Source organism: Emys orbicularis, chromosome 1 (genome assembly GCF_028017835.1).
Source record: "Emys orbicularis isolate rEmyOrb1 chromosome 1, rEmyOrb1.hap1, whole genome shotgun sequence".
In the NCBI taxonomy this organism is placed as follows: domain Eukaryota; kingdom Metazoa; phylum Chordata; order Testudines; family Emydidae; genus Emys; species Emys orbicularis.
This window is the reverse complement of record NC_088683.1, coordinates 278,338,110-278,361,320: the sequence shown is the minus strand read 5'-3', so window position 1 is coordinate 278,361,320 and position 23,211 is coordinate 278,338,110.

Here is a 23,211-nt window from a genome sequence, read left to right as displayed (position 1 = left end):
GGACAGAGCTGCAGGAAAAAGCAGGGACTATGTCATTGTAGGCCACCAAATCAGAAGAAGGAGATGGATGGCATTTTTAGAACAAATAATGGAAGTATCCCAACAACCTGGTAGTCATGAGGAACATTAACTATACATGTACTACCCACATAGCTGTTGGAAAAACAATACGGCAGGACACATACCACCCAACATGTTTTTAGAATGTGCTGGGAACAACTTTTTGTTTCAGAAGGTGGAAGTTGTAACTAGTGAGACAGTTATTTGATACTTAATTCTGACTAATAGGGAGTATCTGGTTGAGAATCTGAAGGTGGAAGGCAAGTTGGGTGAAAGTGACCACAAAATGATAGTTCATGGTTCTAAGGAAAGGAAGGAGAGAGAGCAGCTAAATAAAGATAATAGACTTCAAAAAAGCAGCTTTAAACAAACTCAGGGAACTAGTAAATATGGTTCCTTGGGAAGGAAATCTTAGGAAAATCATTGTTCAGGAGACCTGGCAGTTTCTAAAAGACACAATATTAAAGGTGCAACAACAAACTATCCCAATGAAGAAGAAAGATAAGAAAATAGCAAGAAACCAATATGGCTGCAAGGATATACAAATCAAAAAGGAATTGTACAAATAGTGAAAATAAAGAAAAATAGCTATGAATGAATATCAAAGAATAATACAAACATGTAAGGACAAAATCAGAGAGGCTAAGGCTCAAAGTGAGCTCTGACTAGTAAGAGACAAAACACACAGTAAGTTGAGGTTCGATAAATAACGTAGAAGTGAGAGAATGATGAAGGAAAGTGTAAGTCCATTATTTAACAGGGAGGGAAAACAATTGAGGGACCACAGTTAAAGCTAAAGTGTTTAATAATTTTTTACATCAGTCGTCTCTAAAAATGTTAATTGTGACCAGATGCTTAACACAATTAATATAAACAAAGAATAAGAAGCTCAGGCCGAAATAGGGAAAAACTGATTAAAGATTATTTAGAGTTATATGTTTCCAAGTCAGCCCAGCCTGATGAAATTCACCCTAAAATACTTAAGGAACTAGCCAAAGCAATATCTGAACTATTTGCAATAATCTATGAGAACTCATAGAGGACAGGTGAGGTTGGCTGTCCGGAAGGCAAACATAGTAGCTATCTTCAAAAGGGGGGGAAATGAGGAGCTAGGGAATTATAGACCAGTCATCCTAACTTCAGTACCAAGAAAGATACTGAACAAATTATTAAACAATCAGATTGTTCAAGTCTGGAGGATAATAAGTAACAGACAACATGGAATTGTCAGAAGAAATTATGCCAAACCAACCTAATTTCCTTCTTTGACAGTGTAACCAGTCTAATGGATAGGTCAGATGTGGTATAAGTGATATATCTGGACATTAGCAAGACTTATGACACAATCCTACATGACATTCTCATAAGCAAGCTAGGGAAATATGGTCAAGAAGAAATTAGCGTAAAGTGGATGGACAGCTGGTTGAAAGACTGTACTCAAAGGCTATGTCTACACTTATGGAGGTGTCTAGAGTACAGGCTCTACATGCAATAGCTACACTCCATAGTGAAAGGCAGGCTGCATCCACACTTGTCACTGCAGCATGTAACTACACACCACAGTGAAGGGATGTAGCAGTGGGAAAAGACTCAGGCAGCTCCCCACTGCCATAGCTTTTCCCTGCTGCCTTCCCCCTGCCAGAGTCTTTCCCCACTTCCAGAACCTTTCACAGTGAAAGGGAAAGACTTTGGCTATCTTGCTAAAAATAACAGCATAGATGTGGGAGGTGCTGCCTGGGCATGTAGCTAGCCTGTGTTGGGTATATACTGTGGAGATTCAGATGTGTAGGGCACTTTACCCTCCTCTATTCGTCTAAGCCAGGCCTCATTGTTTACACAACTATTTATACCCATGTTAGCTGGGCATCCAGTGTCTGTACTCTACATGTTACTATAAGTGTAGATGTACCAAAAGATTAAATATCAGTGGTTTATCAAGATAGGATGATGTATATCAGCTAGGGTCCTGTAGAGTATATCTTGGGTCCGGTACTATTCAATATTTTAATTAATGATTTGGCTGATGGAGTGTAGAGTATGTTTATAAAATTTGCAGATAACACTAAGTTGGGAGTAGTTGCAGGCACTTTAATATTAGAATATTAGATAGAATTCAGAATGTTCTTTATAAATAGGAGAATTACTCTGAAATCAACAAGGTGAAAAATCAAATGTACAAATACAGAATGGGGGAGTTATAGCTGATCAGAATTTGAATAAGTCAACAGCGTAATGTTATTGCAAATGTCATTCTGGGATTTAAGAGAGATAAGGTGGGTGAGGTAATATCTTTGCATGGATGAACATCTGTTGGTGAGCGAGACAAGCTTTCGGGCTTACAGAGAGCTGCTCTTCTTCAGATTACTTGTTGTCCCTCTGTGGAAGTGGAGAACAATTGATCACTTCCCTCTTCATCAATGAAAGAAGTAAACAAATTGGAGAGAGTTCAGAGGACAGCAACAAAAATGGTAAGAGATTTGGAAAACAAGACTTATAAGGAAAGTCTGAAAGAATGGGCAGATGTTTACTTTAGAGAAGAGAAGACAGATGGAGGAGGGGGCATAATAACAGTCATTGAATATATAAAGGACAGTTATAAAGATGCCAGCGATCAATTGTTCTCTGTGCCCACAGAGGGACAAAAGTAAAGACTTAGTTTGCAGTAGGAGAGAGTCAGGTGAGATATTATGAAAAACTTTCTAACTATAAGTAAATTAATTACTGGAATAGATTAATTACTTAGTAATTAGTAAGTAATTACTTAGGGAGGTTGTTGAATCCCTGTCGTTGGAGGTTTTTAGCAATAGATTACACAAACACCTGTCAGGGATGGTCTTGCTATATTTGATCCCATCTCAGCATGTGGAGAATGGACTAGATGACCTCTTGAGGTCCCTTCAGTTCTGCATTTCTATGATTCTATTAATCCTGGGGGAGATTCTAAGGGACTGGAGAGGAATTTGATTTCAAGGATAGCTTGGGAAGGGGAATAGTGATTGTCAGATGTGGATGGAGGGAGAGTAAAATATTTGGTGTCCTTGGGGGTCTGAGAGTCAAATGGGGAGCCAGGAGGGAAGAAGTAATTGTTATAGGAATTTATTTTACTATTGTACCCTGAAAGAGCCTATATTGTTGGTAGATAATTTGTTAGAATTATCTGTTAGAGTGCCCATCAAGCTGCTGCAGCTCTGCTCACTATGAATTGTTAAACCTGTTCCTGTGTGTCTTACCTTCCTATGCAGTACTGTCAAAGTCAAGGTTATTTAACTGTTGTAAGAAAATGAAACACAACAAAACAACAACAAACCCAGAAGCATACTGAGAAGAAATCAAAGTAATAAACCAGAAGAAATCTTGTACAAAAGCGACAAATTTGCATTCAGACTTTCACCACATCAAAAAGAACAATTTACCCCAATTTTGAGGAGACAAAGTGAGAAAACTATTTATTTCTACATGTATAAAGCTAATGTAAAATCCCCATTTGGCTTTAGAACTGTGGCCAGCTGTGTTTGGGGGGGTGGGGGGGTGGGAGAGAAGGCTAACAGGATACATGTGTATCCCTTTTGTTGACAGAAGCAGTACAAACTCTTTTGTTAAGAGTTATAGGAAGCAGTTAAAAAACATCTCATAGAATTTCAGGAACAAAAGTATGCAGAACTAAACAGGAACATAGCTGCAACTGAAAACATTTAAAAGAGAATAAAATAAAGCTACAATAAGATAAAAAAGATTCATGGAGTTAAACAATAAAGAGCAGCATGATGGTTGCATTAGCTGTATAAACCACCTTTATTGTACATGAGGATGCAAAAGTTCTGCAGTGATGGCACAAATAGACAAGAACATTAAGAAATTTGTAGGTAAAATATACAATGCACTTGCTATTGAAAGTTCAAAATCATAATGTTCAATGTTGCTAAACTGAATGGATGAGGAGGTAAAAGATACTTATGATTTACTGCTCAGTAAAACACCTAGCAGAGATAACAAGCCCCTCGAGAAAGCCCTTCTAGTTTTAAATTACTCTCTCTCTCTTAAAAAACAAACAAACAAAACATACACACACACAAACATAACATCTGAAGCATTTATCTTCACACAACCATGACCAGAACCAGACAGAACATTGACCAATTTTCATATTCAGTTACATCAACTTGCAACTTTGCATAGATTAGTGTGCATTGTGAGCTCAGGATGCAAATTATATAACATTACATTCAACACTCTCCAGAGATAAACTGTTAGTGAACCAGAGCTTATGTTGGCCTTTAGATGGGTCAGAAAGTTGCAGTTTCATGGACAGTGCATATCAAAAAAGAGTGGCATATTACTTCCCACAGAATGCATCTCTGACCTTCCTGGTGTAACCATATTCAGCAAATTGAATCTGAACCTGGGCTACAGCCTACAAATAAGAGGAATGTGCTCCAAAATCCTCTTAAATTACAATGTTTTCTACACCTATAAGATAGAGAAAATAGAGGCCTGAATTTTCAGATCTCTACTGCAACTTAGAATTTGCAAAATGTCATACATGAGACTCTGTGAGCTATAAGGAAATATCAAGTGGTGTTGAGGGGTAAAAGTAGTGGTAATATTAATTTCCTTGTGCGCTAAATAGACAGTGCTAGAGCAGAGGTGGGCAAACTACGGCCTGCGAGCCACATCTGGCCTGCAGGACCCTCCTGCCGGCCCCTGAGCTCCTGGCCCGGGAGGCTAGCCCCTGGCCCCTCCCCCACTGTTCCCCCTCCCCCGCAGCCTCAGCGCGCCACACTGCCAGCGCAATGCTCTGGGCGGCCGGGCAGCGCAGATGCAGAGTCCGGCCTGACCCGGTGCTCTGTGCTGCGCTGTGGCGTGCCTGGCTCCAGCCAGGCGGCATGGCTGTAGCACTGCCAGCGACTGGTGCTCCAGGCAGCATGGTAAGGAGGGATGGAGCACGGGGGGTTGGATAGAGGGCAGGGGAGTTCAAGATGTGGATAGGGGTTGGGACGGTCAGAGGGAAGGGAACGGGGGGTTCAATGGGTGCACGGGTCCTGGGAGGCAGTCAGGAAGGAGGGGGGGGTTGGATGGGGTGGCGGGGGGCAGTCAGGGGTGGGGGTTCTGGAGGCAGTCAGGGGACATGGAGTGGGGGGGGTGGATGGGGCGGAAGACCCGGGGGGCCATCAGGGAACAGGCGGGGTTGGATGGGGCAGGACTCCCGGGGTGGCAGCAGGGGGTAAGGGCAGGGGCCAGGCCACGCCTGGATGTTTGGGGAGGCACAGCCTCCCCTAATCAGCCCTCCATACAATTTCTGAAACCCGATGCGGCCCTCAGGCCAAAACGTTTGCCTGCCCCTATGCTAGGGTGTACCTGTATGTTGACGTATATTATGTAATGTAACTGGAGTAAAATCCTTATCCTTGTTTTTGGTTAGCAAGTTCTGAAATAAAAGGATTATTTTAACTGTAGGATGCTGATGCTCTATTTATCTTGATTCCAGATTAGTACAACAGCTCTGGGATAAGGACCCAATGGAATTTGTTGAGGTTTCTTCAGGGTAATCATGTGAAACAAGAAGGGGAACTGTAATAGCACTTTATTTTTTTCCACTCTGAGATCTACTGATCGGACCAAGTAAGAGATTTTGGATATATAATTCACAGTCATTAAAATTGACCTTTGTGTGAATAAAAGCTTATTCTTGTTACCAATGTCCATTAAAATTGCTGTTTAGTCAGAAATTGAGATGTCTGATTGTATTACAGACAATTATAATTACTCTGCTTTTGGCTGTCCTCTGTGGTAGTTATGCAAAAGATTTCAAGAAATATTCTCTGTGTGTGTGTGTATGTGTGTGTGTTAGTATTTTAGGAGAGCTAATGAAAAAATACACAGCGGATAGTAAACCTGCTTTCACATATTGAAGCACTATTGTTTTCAGAGATACAAAATACCACAATGTTCTCTACTACAGATTTTACAAGCACTTATTTTCAAATAGTTTTGAATGAAAATAATAATGGCCGTTTTGCTTTTCTTACACATTTCTTTCTGTGATTGCCGTGTATAGTTTAGCATTTGTTCCAATGACTTCCAGAAAATAAGGGTGAGTATATTGCAGGGTTACCAGCTTCACAACGTTACTTTGATGTCCTTGGTTATGGTGTTACAGCTGCTGAATACAACCAAAATCTGTGTGCTGTATTTTTTTTTTAGCACTAAAACTAAATAGAGAATGAGGTAACATCTGTCAGAAAATCTTGAATGTTTGAGCTGTTATCTCGTTTGGAGGGATGTTTGTTGTAGGAGGACAACCACCTCATGTCACTTCTGTATGCACCAATTTCTACAGACATCCCTTCATTTCTTTATTATTTATTTTATCTTCTTATTAATTTTATTTGTTTACATTTATATGCCATGAAAAGTTTACTAGGAACTTTACAGAGACATAAGAAAACAAATGCCCTCTCCTGAAGAGCAACATATAGTTGGATGATTGAGAAAATTATTGAGTAGTGATATTTAATGCCCATCGTATTCCTGTAATTCCATTTTTTTAACACACAAAAATCTTGCATTTCAGATGTTAAAACTATTTTGGATGAGGGCTAGTATTAGGCTTCCTGGAAGCCTGCTTTAAGGAGGGGTTTCTAGGTGAAGGTATGGTAGACCTACACAAGGAAGGGGTTCCAGACTGAGGAGGAGATGCATGGATAAAGACAGAGACAATAACCTGAAAAAAGGCACAGTAGCTAGTCTTGCATGGGTGGAACAAAGGCAGTGATTGGGCAACAAAAATAGACAAAAGTGTGGAAGAAGCAGGGACAAAATGCAGGAGATAGGAGTTTAAAGACAGAAGGTGATGATGGCTTTAAAGAGGATAGGCAAGGTAGATGATTTTAGTAGTTGTATCTTGGATACATTGAAGAGGAAGAGGATGAGAATCAAGAAGAGCAGAAGGCAGAAGCAGTCAAGGAAAGTGGTGATCAATGGGTTATATCAGTGGATATGGAGAGGAAAAGATGGATTTTGAAGCTGTTATGGAGGAAAAAAATACATAGGTGGGTTATGTGGCATTCACTGTGTGGGACAAAAGATAGAAGAGATTCGAAATGGCACCACGGTTGCAAGATTGTAGGACAGAGAGGATGGTAGATTTTCCAAAAGTGAGAGAGGCTTGAAAGGAAAGAGGAGAAGTCCAAGATCCTGTAAAAAAGTTGGCAGTGGAGCTTTGAAACAGCAATATTCAAGTTTCTGTAAATGTGTTGTCTTTCAGTGCAAGGAATACAGATAGGAGATACTTCTCATACAAACAAAAGAGGGGGGTTCCTTTGGTTTGTTTTAAAATTTTGAGAGAGAAAAACCCAATACTTCCTATATTTGACCCTGCACTGTCAACACTTTAGATGCATCAGGATATTGTCTCTAATGCTGCTCTAAGGCAGACACATTTCAGAAACATAACTGTTTATTTTATTTCCCATATCTTGTCTCAAGTTGAAAAAAATATGGTATGATGGAGAACAAAATAAATAAATACAATAGAACGATAAGGAAATTGTCAGAGATATAAACCCGGAGCCTGATTCAAAGGCCATTGAAATGAATAAGACCCTCTCCAGTGACTTCTTTGGGCTTTCAGTCAGGTCCCAAATTGCCTTCTTTTTTTCTCTAATATTTAGTGTATTACTTAAATAGTATATGAAAGCTGTCTATGGATTATCCACACAATATAGAACTGACTTATTTTGGGAGTTAAATTGAATGCATTAAGGTTATGTTACTCCTGTCAAGAGTTTATGTTGCTTCATTCTAACCAACACAGTAACCTGATTGGCCTTGTCATACTGACATTGAGAACTGTATTGTTACTGGCAACTGATAGCAAAATAAAAATAAAAATTGCAAACATTGTCTGTCAGAAAGATCCATTATATATTGTATATGTCAGTATAAATGACAAGATATTCTCCCCCCCCCCCTGCTCCTTCATATTGTTAGCAGTCAACTTAATAAAGACAGATATCATATGTCAGCTCCTATGGTAGGAAGTTTATACACTCTGAAATGGACCTTGGCAAACTAACAAAAAATGGTGGATTTTGTCACTGTTGATATGTGCCGTTTGACTATCCCCCCAAATGGAAGTAATTGTAAAAAGCTAAAATATCGTACATTTCTGTACTGTGAACCAATTTCAGCAGGTGGCAACCTAGGCAGCATTGACCATGAGATGGTTGAGTTCAGGATCCTGAGTAAAGGAAGAAAGGAGAGTAGCAAAATACAGACCGTGGACTTCAGAAAAGCAGGCTTAGACTCCCTTAGGGAACTGATGGGCAGGATCGCCTGGGAGGCTAATATGAGGGGGACAGGAGTCCAGGACAGCTGGCTGTATTATAAAGAAGCCTTATTGAGGGTGCAGGAACAAACCATTCCGAAGTGCAGAAAGAATAGCAAATATGGCAGGTGACAAGCTTGGCTTATCAGTGAAATCTTCGGTGAGCTTAAACTCAAAAAGGAAGCTTACAGGAAGTGAAAATTTGGACAGATGACTAGGGGAGGAGTACAAAAATATTGCTAGAGCATGCAGGGGTGTAATCAGGAAGGCCAAGGCATGATTGGAGTTGCAGCTAGCAAGGGATGTGAAGCGTAACAAGAAGGGTTTCTACAGGTATGTTAGCAACAAGATGTAGGTCAGGGAAAGTGTAGGACCCTTACTGAATGGGGGAGGCAAAATAGTGACAGATGATGTGGAAAAAACTGAAGTACTCAATTTTTTTTTTGCCTCAGTCTTCCCAGACAAAGTCAGCTCCCAGACTGCTGCACTAGGCAACACAGTATGGGGAGGAGGTGTGCAGCCCTCAGTGATAAAAAATCAGGTTAAGGACTATTTAGAAAAGCTGGACATGCACAAGTCCATGGGTTCAGATCTAATGCATCCAGGGGTGCTGAGGGAGTTGGCTGATGTGATTGCAGAGCCACTGGCTATTATCTTTGAAAATTCATGGTGATCGGGGGAGGTCCCGGATGATTGGAAAAAGGCAAATAGAGTGCCCATATTTAAAAAAGGGAAGAAAGAGAACCCGGGGAACTACAGAATGTTCAGTCTCACTTCAGTCCCCGGCAAAATCATGGAGCAGGTACTCAAGGAATCCATTTTGAAGCACTTGGAGGAGAGGAAGGTGATCAGGAACAGTCAACATGGATTCACCAAGGGCAAGTCATGCCTGACCAACCTGATTGCCTTCTATAATGAAATAACTGGTTCTGTGGATATGGGGAAAGCAGTGGATGTGATATAACTTGACTTTAGCAAAGCTTTTGATACGGTCTCCCACAGTATTGCCAGCAAGTTAAAGAAGTATGGATTGGATGAATGGACTATAAGATGGATAGAAAGCTGGTTAGATTGTTGGGCTCAACGGGTAGTGATCAACGGTTCAATGTGTAGCTGGCAGCCGGTATCAAGCGGAGTGCCCCAGGGGTCGGTCCTGGGGCCGGTTTTGTTCAATATCTTTATTAATGATCTGGATGATGGGATGAATTGCACCCTCAGCAAGTTCGCAGATGACAGTAAGCTGTGAGAGAGGTAGATACCCTGGAGGGTAGAGATAGGGACCAGAGTGACCTAGACAAATTGGTGGATTGGTCCAAAAGAAATCTGATGAGGTTCAACAAGGACAAGTGCAGAGTCCTGCACTTAGGAAGGAAGAATCCCATGCACCGCTTCAGGGTGGGGACCAACTGGCTAAGCAGCAGTTCTGCAGAAAAAGACCTAGGGGTTACAGTGGACGAGAAGCTGAATATGAGTCAGCAGTGTGCCCTTGTTGCCAAGAAGGCCAATGGCATATTGGTCTGTATTAGTAGGAGCATTGCCAGCAGATCAAGGGAAGTGATTATTCCCTTCTATTCGGCACTGGTGAGGCCACACCTGGAGTATTGCATCCAGTTTTGGTCCCCCCACTACATAAGGGATGTGGACAAATTGGAGAGAGTCCAGCGGAGGGCAACACAAATGATTAGGGGGCTGGGGCACATGACTTACAAGGAGAGGCTGAGGGAACTGGGGTTATTTATCAGAGGGGTAGCCGTGTTAGTCTGAATCTGTAAAAAGCAACAGAGGGTCCTGTGGCACCTTTAAGACTAACAGAAGTATTGGGAGCATAAGCTTTCGTGGGTAAGAACCTCACTTCTTCAGATACAAGTAATGGAAATCTCCAGAGGCAGGTATAAATCAGTATGGAGATAACGAGGTTAGTTCAATCAGGGAGGGTGAGGTGCTCTGCTAGCAGTTGAGGTGTGAACACCAAGGGAGGAGAAACTGCTTCTGTAGTTGGATAGCCATTCACAGTCTTTGTTTAATCCTGATCTGATGGTGTCGAATTTGCAAATGAACTGGAGCTCAGCAGTTTCTCTTTGGAGTCTGGTCCTGAAGTTTTTTTGCTGTAATATGGCTACCTTTACATCTGCTATTGTGTGGCCAGGGAGGTTGAAGTGTTCTCCTACAGGTTTTTGTATATTATTTAGTCTGCAGAAGAGAAGAGTGAGGGGGGATTTGATAGCTGCCTTCAACTACCTGAAGGGGGGTTCCATAGAGGATGGAGCTAGGCTGTTCTCAGTGGTGGCAGATGACAGAACAAGAAGCAATGGTCTCGAGTTGCAGTGGGGGGAGGTCTAGGTTGGATATTAGTAAACACTATTTCACTAGGAGTGTGGTGAAGCACTGGAATGGGTTACCTAGGGAGGTGGTGGAATCTCCATCCTTAGAGGTTTGTAAGGCCCAGCTTGACAAAGCCCTGGCTGGGATGATTTTGTTGGTGTTGGTCCTGCTTTGAGCAGGGGGTTGGACTAGATGACCTCCTGAGGTCTCTTCCAACCCTAATATTCTATGATTCTATGATTCTATTAATTGTAAACTGGCTGCACACTGAGCCAACAGATCCCAAGGGCAGTTGACCTGGATGTGCGAGGGGAGTGGATAGTCCTGTGCAGTTGGAACGGGGTGGTTGTTTAGAAAGGTAGAAAGCCTATGGAAATGAATTGCTCCCCAAGCATGTCTGTGCTCATCCCCAATCCTCTCTCTGGATTCAACTGGTGTTACAGAGGGCATGATGATTACTGCAGTCATAAAAATGCCCAGCTGCTATGGGTCACTGTAGACTGAGGCTCAGGGGTGGAGTTCCAAAAAGACCATAGATTGAGTCGTTAAGGGGGCTAGAGAAGCTACTGAGACATTGTCTACATATCTCCTCCTTACTATGCTGTATGAGTTTAATCTTTAACCACATAGTGCCTTATCTGCTGTTTCCGGATGATCCTTTTGGATCAAGTAGCCAGGTAAATTATGTTGGCTCCTTTAGAGTTCATTGATACATATCTAGGTTGTGTGTGAAACTGTAAAATGGAAGGGAGTTTAACTGGGGAAGCTTGTGCTATAATTACTGCTACACATAAGTATGAAGTGGCTGCATTGCAATAAAGAATTAGTAGAGTTAATATATTGCAAGCTTTGCTTATTCTGCTAAGCTACTTGAATGGACACTATACTACTTTTCTTTTTTGGAGTACAAATGCAAACCTAAAAATATGTCTTCACCAATGTCATTTCAATCAGCAGTATCATTGCATCCATCTGACTGAAAGGATTAAAAAATCCACACTTTTATTTGAATTTGCTCAGCTGCATTTGTACTCAGGACTCTGCAGTTCTGCTAACATTTCTTTCCTCGCCCTGTACCAAAAAAGGTGACTTGAACATTAAAAGCAAGATCCTCAACTGGACCTACATTGGATAGAGCTATGTCAATTTACAGCAGCTGAGGATCTTGCCTATAGCTTAATTATGCCTTGTATCATCTGTCTCTGATAAGGTATGAAGGAAATCAGTACACTTGAAGGCGAATTATATATATATATATAGTTCAACTGAAAAATTTGTATTACCATTTTCATCTCTCTTCTGTTTGTATTTTCTTTCCCCCCACCCAAGTTCTTTTCACCAGCCTCTATCGCCTGACACTGTCCTTAATCTTCCGTAGGCAGCATGATTCATCTTCAAGTACTCCAAAAAAAGTTCTATATGCTAAGGGCTCCAGTTTTTATAACATATATGTGTGTATTTCTTTTTTATAGAAAATATTTTATGCTTTAGTTAGGAAGGCTTTGGCTGTTCTGTATTCTCTTATAAAATATCTACAATTCTGTTGATTGAAAACTAACCAATGTTTGCAATAAAATTCATGCAAGCCGTTCTGGTCCTGTGAGTGACTCATTAAATATAGATAGGAGACTCCCTGAATGCTAATATAAACTGCCTCTCCAAAATTCTCAAAGGAAAAATAAATACTCCAAGCACATTTAAAAACCAAGTGTATGTGAGACAGAAACAGAGCCCCTGCAAGTCAGGAGCTGCAAAAATATTTCACACATTTTGAGCAAGCTTGTTCTACTATTTCGATAAAGCACTGTGTGCAACCAATAGGAGGTACATCAATTTACTACACAGGAAATAGCATTACTGCTTCAAGAATCCCCCATACTACAATTTGCTTCATGAAGAAATGAACTTTGGCAGTAACTTTCTTTCTAAACAGCAAACAACTCCCCTGGCTACTGGGAGTGATGCTGTAAAAATCAAACTCTGTTTACTTATTAGAATTAGTGAATTTATTTATGCAAACTTTGCTCATAGATATTGTCTGGGTTTTTTCCCCCTCTCAAGCCTTTTCTATCACTTTTGGCAAACTCTCCTCCCTCTTCCACAAGTTTGAAGTCCAAAGTCCTGCCCACGTAGCAGAACTAGATGCATGGTATCCTGTCACATCATGATGTGACATTATATTAAACCAGAGGAGAAGCACCCACCAAAAGGATCAACCCTACCATTTAATGCAGCAGCTAGCTATTTACTTCTGGTCTTCCAGTCAAATTCTGATATTGCTTAGGTCTGACAAGAGCACAGCACAAAGAGGTGTGGCTATGAGCCCTTTCCTTTGAGAGAATGTTGAAGAGTTTTCAGCCTGCTATTGATAAGTCTATAGCAGGGCTTTATTAAATGTAGAGTGCAAGATGACCACAACTAACGTGGTGAGACCTGGAAATAGAAAAACTCTCTCTGTCTGGTGATTTAGTCAGCAAAGGGCTAAAAAGACCCACATGTGGTACTTGACAATTAGCAAAGACACAAAATAACCTAACCTATTTTTTCCACTTCTTGTGTGTTTCCTGGTTAAGATTATCTAAAAGAAGAAGGCCAACACCCACTATCTGTATATCTCTTCAGTTCTCAAGAGTGGCATGATGTCCCTCATTTTTTGAGCATCTATTATAACTGAATTGCAGTAAATCTGTTCCTTTGTTGATCTTTTCACATTGATTGAACAGAATAAGGGGATTTGAAATAATGGAGTGATTGGTAGTCCATGGGCTGTTTGTTTGTTTGTTTCCAGTTTATTTTCCAACATTTTGTATATTCATAGATGTTTGGGGCAAAAGATCATGTAGTCTAACCTCCTGTATAATTTATTTTTATTTTCTTTGTCTTTCATACAGTTTTCAAACGTGAGCACCTAGAAAGTTGGATGACTAAAACCACGATTAGGTATTTAAATAGACACAACCTGCTTATTTTTTAAATGGCTTTTTTTTCAAACATAGAATATGACTTGGTTATAAAAGAGAGTCTTAACCTAGAATACACAACTATGGTTTAAGTTTTGCCATATACCTTCATCCGGTCTTGAATATGCTTTTTCCATCCCTTGTTGCTTCTTCTTGTCCAACTTTCTCTTCAAGTTTCATTTTTCATGGGGAATTATAACTTCAAATGTCTTATTCTTTAAACTGGAACATATTTTAGCCATATGCTCCAGACAGGCAGGGAGATTATTGCAGATGCCTTCTAAAATGACTCTGCCATTTAAGTAGAAATATTAAATGCAATATGTTCTCATCATTTACACATATTTTCATGATTTCATGATCATCCTTTCTTCACTTTATTCCTTATAGCCCAAGAAACACTGGTGGGTAATAACACAGATTTGACAACACATTCTTTAAATCTCTATCAACAGCACATGCCAGTGTGATCTATTAGGGAATGTACTCTGTTCTTCAGTGAATCCATGCAACAAAAAGTTGTGTAATCTGGAATTGGTACAAACGAGTTTCTGTGTATACAAGAGTAATATTTTCCTTTCACACACAGTCTCTCTTACTTGCATAGCCTGCCCCTCCCTTTCTTCATCTGACTCTGAACGTCTAATTTAATCTGTTCTTTTAAAAAAATGTTCTAGTAGTTAAAATAGTTCACATCCCTTTGAGAGACTGGACTCTTCTGTTACTGTAAATTGGTTTATTAATAACTAGGGCTGACATTTTCAGATTCATGGATAAATTGATAACACCAGGCTACTCTTTTTCTTTAGATGATTTAGATTATAGTAATTAACTTTGCAGCTGGGATAAGAGGTATTAACCAACTATCTTCACAGTAGTCCATCTTTCTAACACCTCTTTTAATCTCACACAGTTTAATAGTAAGGATAGAAAAGCGTCAAAGCTGTGGATCTCATGAAGTTCAATATTTTGAAAACTGACAGCTATTTTGGGGCATTCACAGTGTTTGTAAAAATGGCTTAATTTCGTGAACTTTTTCTTCCAGCAACTAATGCCATCCTTTATTTCAACTTAAAGCATTCAGCTAAGGTATATTTTGGTTAAAGGAAACAATTTACTATATATTAAGGAAATAATACCCCAAAAGCAAGACTGGGAGGAGGGGAGATCATTTATTGCACTCTACATCTATTTTGCCAGTAGATTTTTTCCCCTTTTTCTGTTTTTCCCTCTTTTTGATCAAGGACTCTCTGAATTTATTTTTCCATTATGCTTGACATATGATATATTTGTGTGTGTTTGTGTGATCTTTTATACTCTTCTTTCTTTACTCCACAGCAGGGGTCAGCAACCTTTGGCACGCGGCTCGCCAGGGTAAGCACCCTGGTGGGCCGGGCCCATTTGTTTACCTGCCACGTCCGCAAGTTTGGCCGATCGCGGCTTCCACTGTCCACGGTTCACTGCTCCAGGCCAATGGGGGCAGCGGGAAGTGGCGGCTAGCACATCCCTTGGCCCGCGCCGCTTCCCGCCGCCCCCATTGGCCTGGGACCGCCAACCGCAGCCAGTGGGAGCTGCGATCGGCCGAACCTGCGGACGCGGCAGGTAAACAAATGGGCCTGGCCCGCCAGAGTGCTTACCCTGGCGAGCCGCGTGCCAAAGGTTGCCAATCCCTGCTCCACAGTGTCTCCTAAGTAGACCACAGACCCAATAGTTTGGGTCAAACTGTCAAGCCCAGTATATTTGAGCAGCATCTATGATAACACAAAAGCAGCCACTGCCCAAAATAAACTTCTATTTCCCTATTAACCCTCACTAGAAAAGGGTTTATTTTTTATACAGAATTTTCTCTCCAGCATGCCATTCTAGTGTTCGTGCTTTAAATTTGGCAATGCAAAACAGCTGTACCTATAAACTAACTAACCATTTTGTAATTGAAAGCTGCTGGCTGTATCTTTATTTTCTTTAGCTAAGAAATACCACTTATGTTTCCTCCCACTTTTTCTTTCTTTTTAATTGAGGAGGTGTAATTTTACCTATCACACACTATCAAATTAGGTAAGATTTCCTTTTTTGATTGTTAGCTTTCTTAATAAGTATTCTTGAAGATTTAAATTCTCCGGTGGATTAGGGCTCTGCTTGTTTGCCTGGAGTTGCTGTGTGGCACATTTTAGTTGTGCATGTGCCTTTGTGTCTTCCACTCCACATGCTGGCTTAATCTTCAAGCATTGGTGTTTGTTGTTGTTGTTGTTGAAGTTATTATTATTTTAAAGCTTTTTATACATCCATCCACGAACTGTACTGAATGAGACAAATTGTAGCTATCCAAGTCCAATATAACCTCCCCAGCACTCGCAACATTGGACTGCAAAAGGATTAAACCTCATAATGGTATTGCAGAAAGCTTCTTAGCTGTCATAATTAGGGATGGGTGAATTTTTTTTTTCTGGATCCATAGTGTATTTACTGAAAAATAGTTTCAGTCAACCCAAAACTATTCATGAATTTGGTCCAACTAATTTTGTCTGGGCAAAAAAGTTTTTGGGGCCAGCTACAGAAAAGTTAGACAGTGACAGTGCTTTATAAAGCTTAGATGAAAAATGGAGTGCATGCATGCATCCTTTATAACCTTTAGCCCAGCGATTAGGGTATTTGTCTGGGATGTGGGAGATCAAGGTTTGCATCCCCATTTTAGAAAAGGAACTCTCTGTCCCAGGTTAATAGACTAACAACCAGGCTACAGGATCTTCTACGTTCATTCTATCTAGTTGAAGCTATTCCACTTTGAACAAAACATAAATATTCATTGGGCCAAAGAGATAGTGAGAGAGAAATACTCTGTTGTGTTGTGATTATCTTCTAGCTACTTTAAAAAACAAAAGGGATACATACAGGAAATGGAGTGAGGGACATCTCACCAAGAAAGTGTACATGAAATAGGAGTTCTTCAAATATGTCAGACAGAAAAGAAAGATCAAGGATGGTGTGGGTCCACTGCTCAATAGAGAAGGTGAGCGGGTAACAGAAGATGATAGGAAGGCAAAGCTGCTCAATGCCTAATTTGCTTCAGTCTTCTCACAAAAAATAACATATGGCTGGATGACTCGTGAAGTTGCCATAGATCAGGATAAGTAAAGAATATGTCAGATCTTCAGACCAATTTGAATGAATTCAAATCAGTGGTGCCAGATGCTATTCACCCAAGGGTACTGAAGGAATTAGCTGAAGAAATCTCGGAGCTACAGACAATAATTTTTGCAAACTCATGGATGACAGAAGAGGTCTTGAAAGACTGGAGTAGGGCTAACATAGCACCCATCTTAAAAAGGGGGGGAAAGGAGGAGCCAGAGAACTATAGACCCAGTCAGCCTGACTTTGATACCTGGGAAGCTACTAAAGCAATATATAAAACGTTCTATTTGAGAATACCTGGAGGATGAAGGGGTAATCACTAGCAGCCAGCATGGATTTATCAAGAACAAATCATGCCAAAGCAGCTTGATTTCCTTCTTTGACAGGGTAACTGATTTGGTGAACAGGGAGAATGCAGTGGGCATAATATATCTTAACTTCAGAAAGGCTTTTGACACAGTCTTGCATGACATTCTGATCAGTAATCTGGAGAAATGTGGGCTTGGTGGAACTACCATTAAGTAGATACATAATTGGTTAAACAATCACAACAAAGAGTAACTATTAATGGAATGATGTCACATTGGAGGGAGGTTCAAGTGGGTTCAACAGGGATCTGTTCTAAGTCTATTATTGTTTAACATCTTTATTAATGACCTGGATTTAGGAATAGAGAGCATACTGATCAAATTTGCAGATGACACAAAGCTAGGGGGTTGCTAACACTTTGGAGGATAGAGCTAAAATTCAGAGGGATCTTGATAAATTGGAGAACTGGGCTATAGACAACAATGTAAAATTTAACAAAGACAAATGTAAGGTTCTATACGTAGGAAAGAACAACCAAATGCATAAATACAGACTGGGGGATAACTGGCTTGGCAGCATCACTGCTGAGAAGGATCTGGAAGTTGTGGTGGATCATAACTTCAACATAAATCAGCAATGTTATGTTGTTGTGAAAAAAGCAAATGCAATTGCAAGTTGCATTAACAGAGCCAGAGCATGCAAGTCACAGGAGGTTATAGTTCCACTCTATTTGGCTCCAGTTAGGCCTCAGCCGGAATATTGTGTCCAATTTTGGTCACCAATATATAGAAAGGATGTAGAGAAACTGGAAAGGATCCAGATGTGAGGAACAAAGATGATTAGTGGGATAGAAGACAAGCCATATGAGCAAATGCTGAAGGAACTGGTTATGTTTAGTTTGGAAAAGAGGAGATTAAAGGTGGGGCACGATAGCAGTCTTCAAATACTTGAAAGGCTGCCATAAAAAGATGGAGAAAAGTTGTTCTCTCTTGCCACAGATGGCAGGACAAGAGGCAATGGATTCAAACTACAACATAACAGATTTAGATTAAATCTCAGGAAAAAACTTCCTAACTGTAAGAACATTAGAACAGTAGAACAGACTGCCTAGGGAGGTTGTGGAAGCTTCTTCACTGGAGGCTTTCAAAAGGAGGCTGGATAGCCATCTGTCTTGGATGGTTTAGACACAACAAATCCTGCATCTTATTAGGGGGTTAGGCTAGATGACCCTTGCAGTCCCTTTCAACTCTATGATTCTATGATTCAGACACTCTACTGGAGTATAGGAGATGTGGACTGAAATCTCTCCTCTGAATCAGAAAGAGAGAAGATTGGAATCCACATCTCTTACTTTCCAGATAAGAGCCTTAATCACCAGGCTATAAAGTCATTTTCACTCTCTTTCTTTGGTCCAATGAAGATTTAAGTTTTTATACAAAGTGGAACAGCTTCAACAGGAAAGATTGAAAGCAACCTACCCCAGATTAGGCTATAGCCTGGTGGTCAGTATGCTCATATGGAGATCTGAGTTCAAGTCCCTTCTCCAGAGTGGAGATTCAAGCAGACTCTTCTGATTTTTTGACAAATTAAGAATACATTTGGAACTGAACAGAATATTTTTTCTGATTTTTCAGTTTGTCGGCACAACAAAAAAATCAGTTGTTTAATTGACACTAGTCACAAGTAATATACATGAAAAGACAGAACAGAAAACAAGCAGAGAAAAATAGGTAGACATTAATAGAGGAAGGTAATATGTGAAAGGAGTCTTCCCCAGCTGAGTTCTTTCCACTACTTTCCCATTCCTTACGTTGTCTCCAGGTTGTCTTCTTTTTTACTTTCCCTTCCTCAGTTTGTCTAGCTCCCATGGCTGTGGCTCTTTGGTGTGAAAGACTATATTGTATGGTGACAGCCTATACAAGAGAGCAGTGTAGTTGGGGCAGAATAGCATCTGCGTGAGTTGTCTGTGTGTGGGGGGTGGGGGTATTGATTGTTTTCCCCATGGCATTATGGGGGAGGGCAGTGAGGGAGATCAGTGAATCTCCCACTAACTTCAATAAGGGCAGGATTTTTCCTTCAGTATTTATGAAAAGACAGTGTTGGATGAGCTACTGCAGTTACCTCAGACATCATGGTGTGTCGTAACTACTGATGAAACATGACCTATATGAATAGCAGAACTAGCATACTAAAGGGATAGGGTTAAAGGTCACTCTCCCTCTGTTGAGTGCCAGAATTATTTTCTGAAGGTGTTTGCTTTATTTTTTAATGTTTTGTTGTTTTGGGGTTGTTTTGTTTCCATGTCATTGGACGTATAAACATTACATTAGATGCACATGCTCTGTAAAAGTCCTTTTAAAAATCTCTCTTAAGAGAGAGAAAGACTCTGTTAAGTGCTTAAACTCTCAAATCAGGTAATGCCAAAGCTAAGGTTGAATGCATCATACTCCATTGACTTCAAAGCAGTTTCTCTGGATGTGCAGCCATGTAACTGAGATTACATTCTGCTCCAACATCTCTGGGTGCAAAATATTTCAAGTTTTGCTAAAAGGTGAGACAAGGCTTATTTTTACAATATTAGCAAGATTAAATAAATAAAATGTCTGCGGTGCATAACATACACACAGAATTAATTTACATTTATATTATGATATTACATCCCTACCTGCAGGTTCTAGCAGCAACAAAAAAGTTAACATACAATATTTTTATCAGAGTCAGAGCGAAAGCAATAAAACAGAGCCTTACCAAAAAAAAAGAGTCCATAATCCGTTCCATTTTCATACTGAGAATGTAGAGAGACATTGAAGGGATATGAAATGATTCTATCTATATATTATAATTGCTTATTCTGATCTGATATAAAGTAGCAGCTGGCTCCAGTTCCTATAATTGGAATGCACACAAACAAAAGGATAAGCTGTCCGTATTTTTGCCCTTTTGAATGTCAAAGCATGTTTTAACCATAGCAAAATATCTCGGGACTTTCCATTATTTTCCTCAAGATTAGTCTATTCTGTATCTTATACAAAGTTTGAACCATGAGAAGGGAGGGGGAGTGAATCAAAAGAATGATGAGAACATAGAATTGTAATAAATGTATGAAATATGGTAGAGAAACAGTCTTAAATATCCTCAGCAGTTTCAACAGGAGCAATATTTATTTTCTCTCTGAAAATGTTGTGTAGTACTATGCAGTACTCTTCTGCTCCTGAAGTAGTTTCACTTTGTTGGGGGCAAAGTGACACTTGCATACAGAAATCAGGGTGTTAGGAGACTTAATTAGACAGACACAAACAACTTGAAATAGAGTCAGTTTCAAAAAGTGTGTTAGAAGTAGTTTCAAGTACAGCATATATCCTTAATCTCAACTGGTATTTTTAGGGGTTTTATCATTCTTATTAAAAAAAGTTTTATTTTTATTTTTGCTGTATGACTAACCTTCCAAACAAAGGAAACAGTTCATCTGACTATGAAAAAAATTATGTCAAATGAACAATGTAAATTTAAAACAGCTTCATTTTTCTGAGGGGTAGCCGTGTTAGTCTGAATCTGTAAAAAGCAACAGAGGGTCCTGTGGCACCTTTAAGACTAATAGAAGTATTGGGAGCATAAGCTTTCGTGGGTAAGAACCTCACTTCTTCAGATGCATCTGAAGTGAGGTTCTTACCCACGAAAGCTTATGCTCCCAATACTTCTGTTCAGGGCCGGCTCTAGGATTTTTGCCGCCCAACGCAAAAACAATTTTGGCCGCCCCCCCCCCCGTTTTTTAATTACCTCACCCCCGGCCCTGCCTCAACTCAGCCCCTTCCCCAAATCCCCAGCCCTGCCTCCTCCCCCCAGGCTCTCAAGCCTGGGAGGGAGGGGGAGCAGCGGCGCGCGAAACAGCTGTTTTGCGCGCCGCGGCCGCTCGGGATCTCCCCCTCCCTCCCAGGTTTGAGAGCCTGGGAGGGAGGGGGAGACTCCGAGTGGCCGCGGCGCGGGCGCCGCTTCTCCCCCTCCCTCCCAGGCTCACAAGCCTGGGAGGGCGGGGGAGCAGCGGCGTGCGAAACGGCCGCTCGGGATCTCCCCCTCCCTCCCAGGCAGCAGCAGCGGAGGTGAGCTAGGGCAGCCGCGGCACATTTTTAGGGGCGGCATTCTGTCGCCGGCCATGCCGCCCCTAAAAATGTGCCACCCCAAGCACCAGCTTGTTTTGCTGGTGCCTAGAGCCGGCCCTGCTTCTGTTAGTCTTAAAGGTGCCACAGGACCCTCTGTTGCTTCATTTTTCTGTAACCTTTTGGTTTCAGTGATCTTAGGAACTGATTGTAACAATCATGCAAAAATATCACTCAAGTGTGAAGGTTTATAGTAGACTATTAGTAAAGCACTTTGAGTTTACCTAACGAAAAGTATTACAGAAGTACAATGTAGGTACTAATGACATAGGGAAGGATAGGAGAAAGGTTCTAGAGGCCAAATGTAGGCTGCTAGGTAAGAGATTGAAGTTCAGGACCTCCACGGTAGCATTATCTGAAATGCTTCCAGTTCCATGTGCAGGGCCAGTTAGACAGGCAGAACTTTTTAAAAGGTTGTAGAATAGTTATTAAACTAGGGGCTAGGGGAAAGTCGACAGGTGTGGAGGAGCACATGGTTCAGTCAGAGACACCTCTTAGGGGAGGATTTATTAATGGAGATACTATATGTCCCGGTAAGGTGGAGAGGATGGAAGATAATAAAATATAGGTAGGATCTCATGAGAAACAATCAAATGAAAAAAAATCCCATTCAATTACATCATGTAATAGCAGAAAGCTAAACAGTGACAAGTTTTTAAAGTGCTTATATACAATTGCTAGAAGTCAAACTAATAAGATGGGTGAACTAGAGTGCCTCCTATTAAATGAGGATGTTGATATAATGGGCATCACAGAAACTTGGTAGAATGAGGATTATCAGTGGGACACAGTAATATCAGGGTACAAAATATATGGATAGGACAGAATATGTCATGCTGGTGGGGGAGTGGCACTACATGTGAAAGAAAGTGCAGAATCAAATGAAGTAAAAATCTTAAATGAACCAAACTTTATCATAGAATCTCTATGGAATGTAGTTCCATGCTTGAATAATAAGAATATAGCAGTATGGATATATTACCGACCACCTGACCAGGATTGTGATAGTGACTGTGAAATGTTCAGAGAGATTAGAGAAGCTACAAAAAATAAGAAAATAATAAAAAATAAATACAATAATAATGGGGGATTTCAACTATCCCCATATTGACTGGGTACATGTCACCTCAGGATGGGATGCAGAGATAAAGTTTCTTGACACCTTAAATGACTGCTTCTTGGAACAGCTGGTCCTGGAACCCACAAGAAGAGAGGCAATTTTTGATTTAGTGGAGCACAGGGTCTGGTCCAAGAAGTGATTATAGCTGGACCGGTTAGTAATAGTGACCATAATATAATTACATTTAACATCCCTGTGGCAGGGAAAACACCACATCAGTCCAACACTGTAGCATTTAATTTCAGAAACGGGACTACACAAAAATGAGGAAGTTAGTTAAACAGAAATTAAATGGTACCATGCCAAAAGTGAAATCCCTGCAAGCTGCATGGAAACTTTTTAAAGACACCATAATAGAGGCTCAATTTAAATGTATACCACAAATTAAAAAACATAGTAAGAGAATCAAAAAGTTCCACCGTGGACAAATTAGAAAGTAAATGAAGCAGTGAGAGACAAAAAGGCATCCTTTAAAAAGTGGAAGATAAATCCTAATGAGCAAAATAGAAAGGAGAAGAAACTGTGGCAAATGAAGTGTAAAAATATAATTAGGAAAGCCAAAAAAGTATTTGAAGAACAAATAGCCAAAGACTCAAAAAGTAATAGCATTTTTTTAAAGTACAATATATGCAGTAAGCCTGCTAAACAGCCAGTGGGGCCACTGAACAATCTAGATGCTAAAGGAACACTCAAGGACAGTAAGGCCATTGCGGAGAAACTAAATGAATTCTTTGCATCAGTCTTCATAGCTGAGGATGTAAGGGTGATGCCCAAACCAGAATCATTCTTCTTAGGTGGCAAATCTGTGGATCTATGCCAGATTGAGGTGTC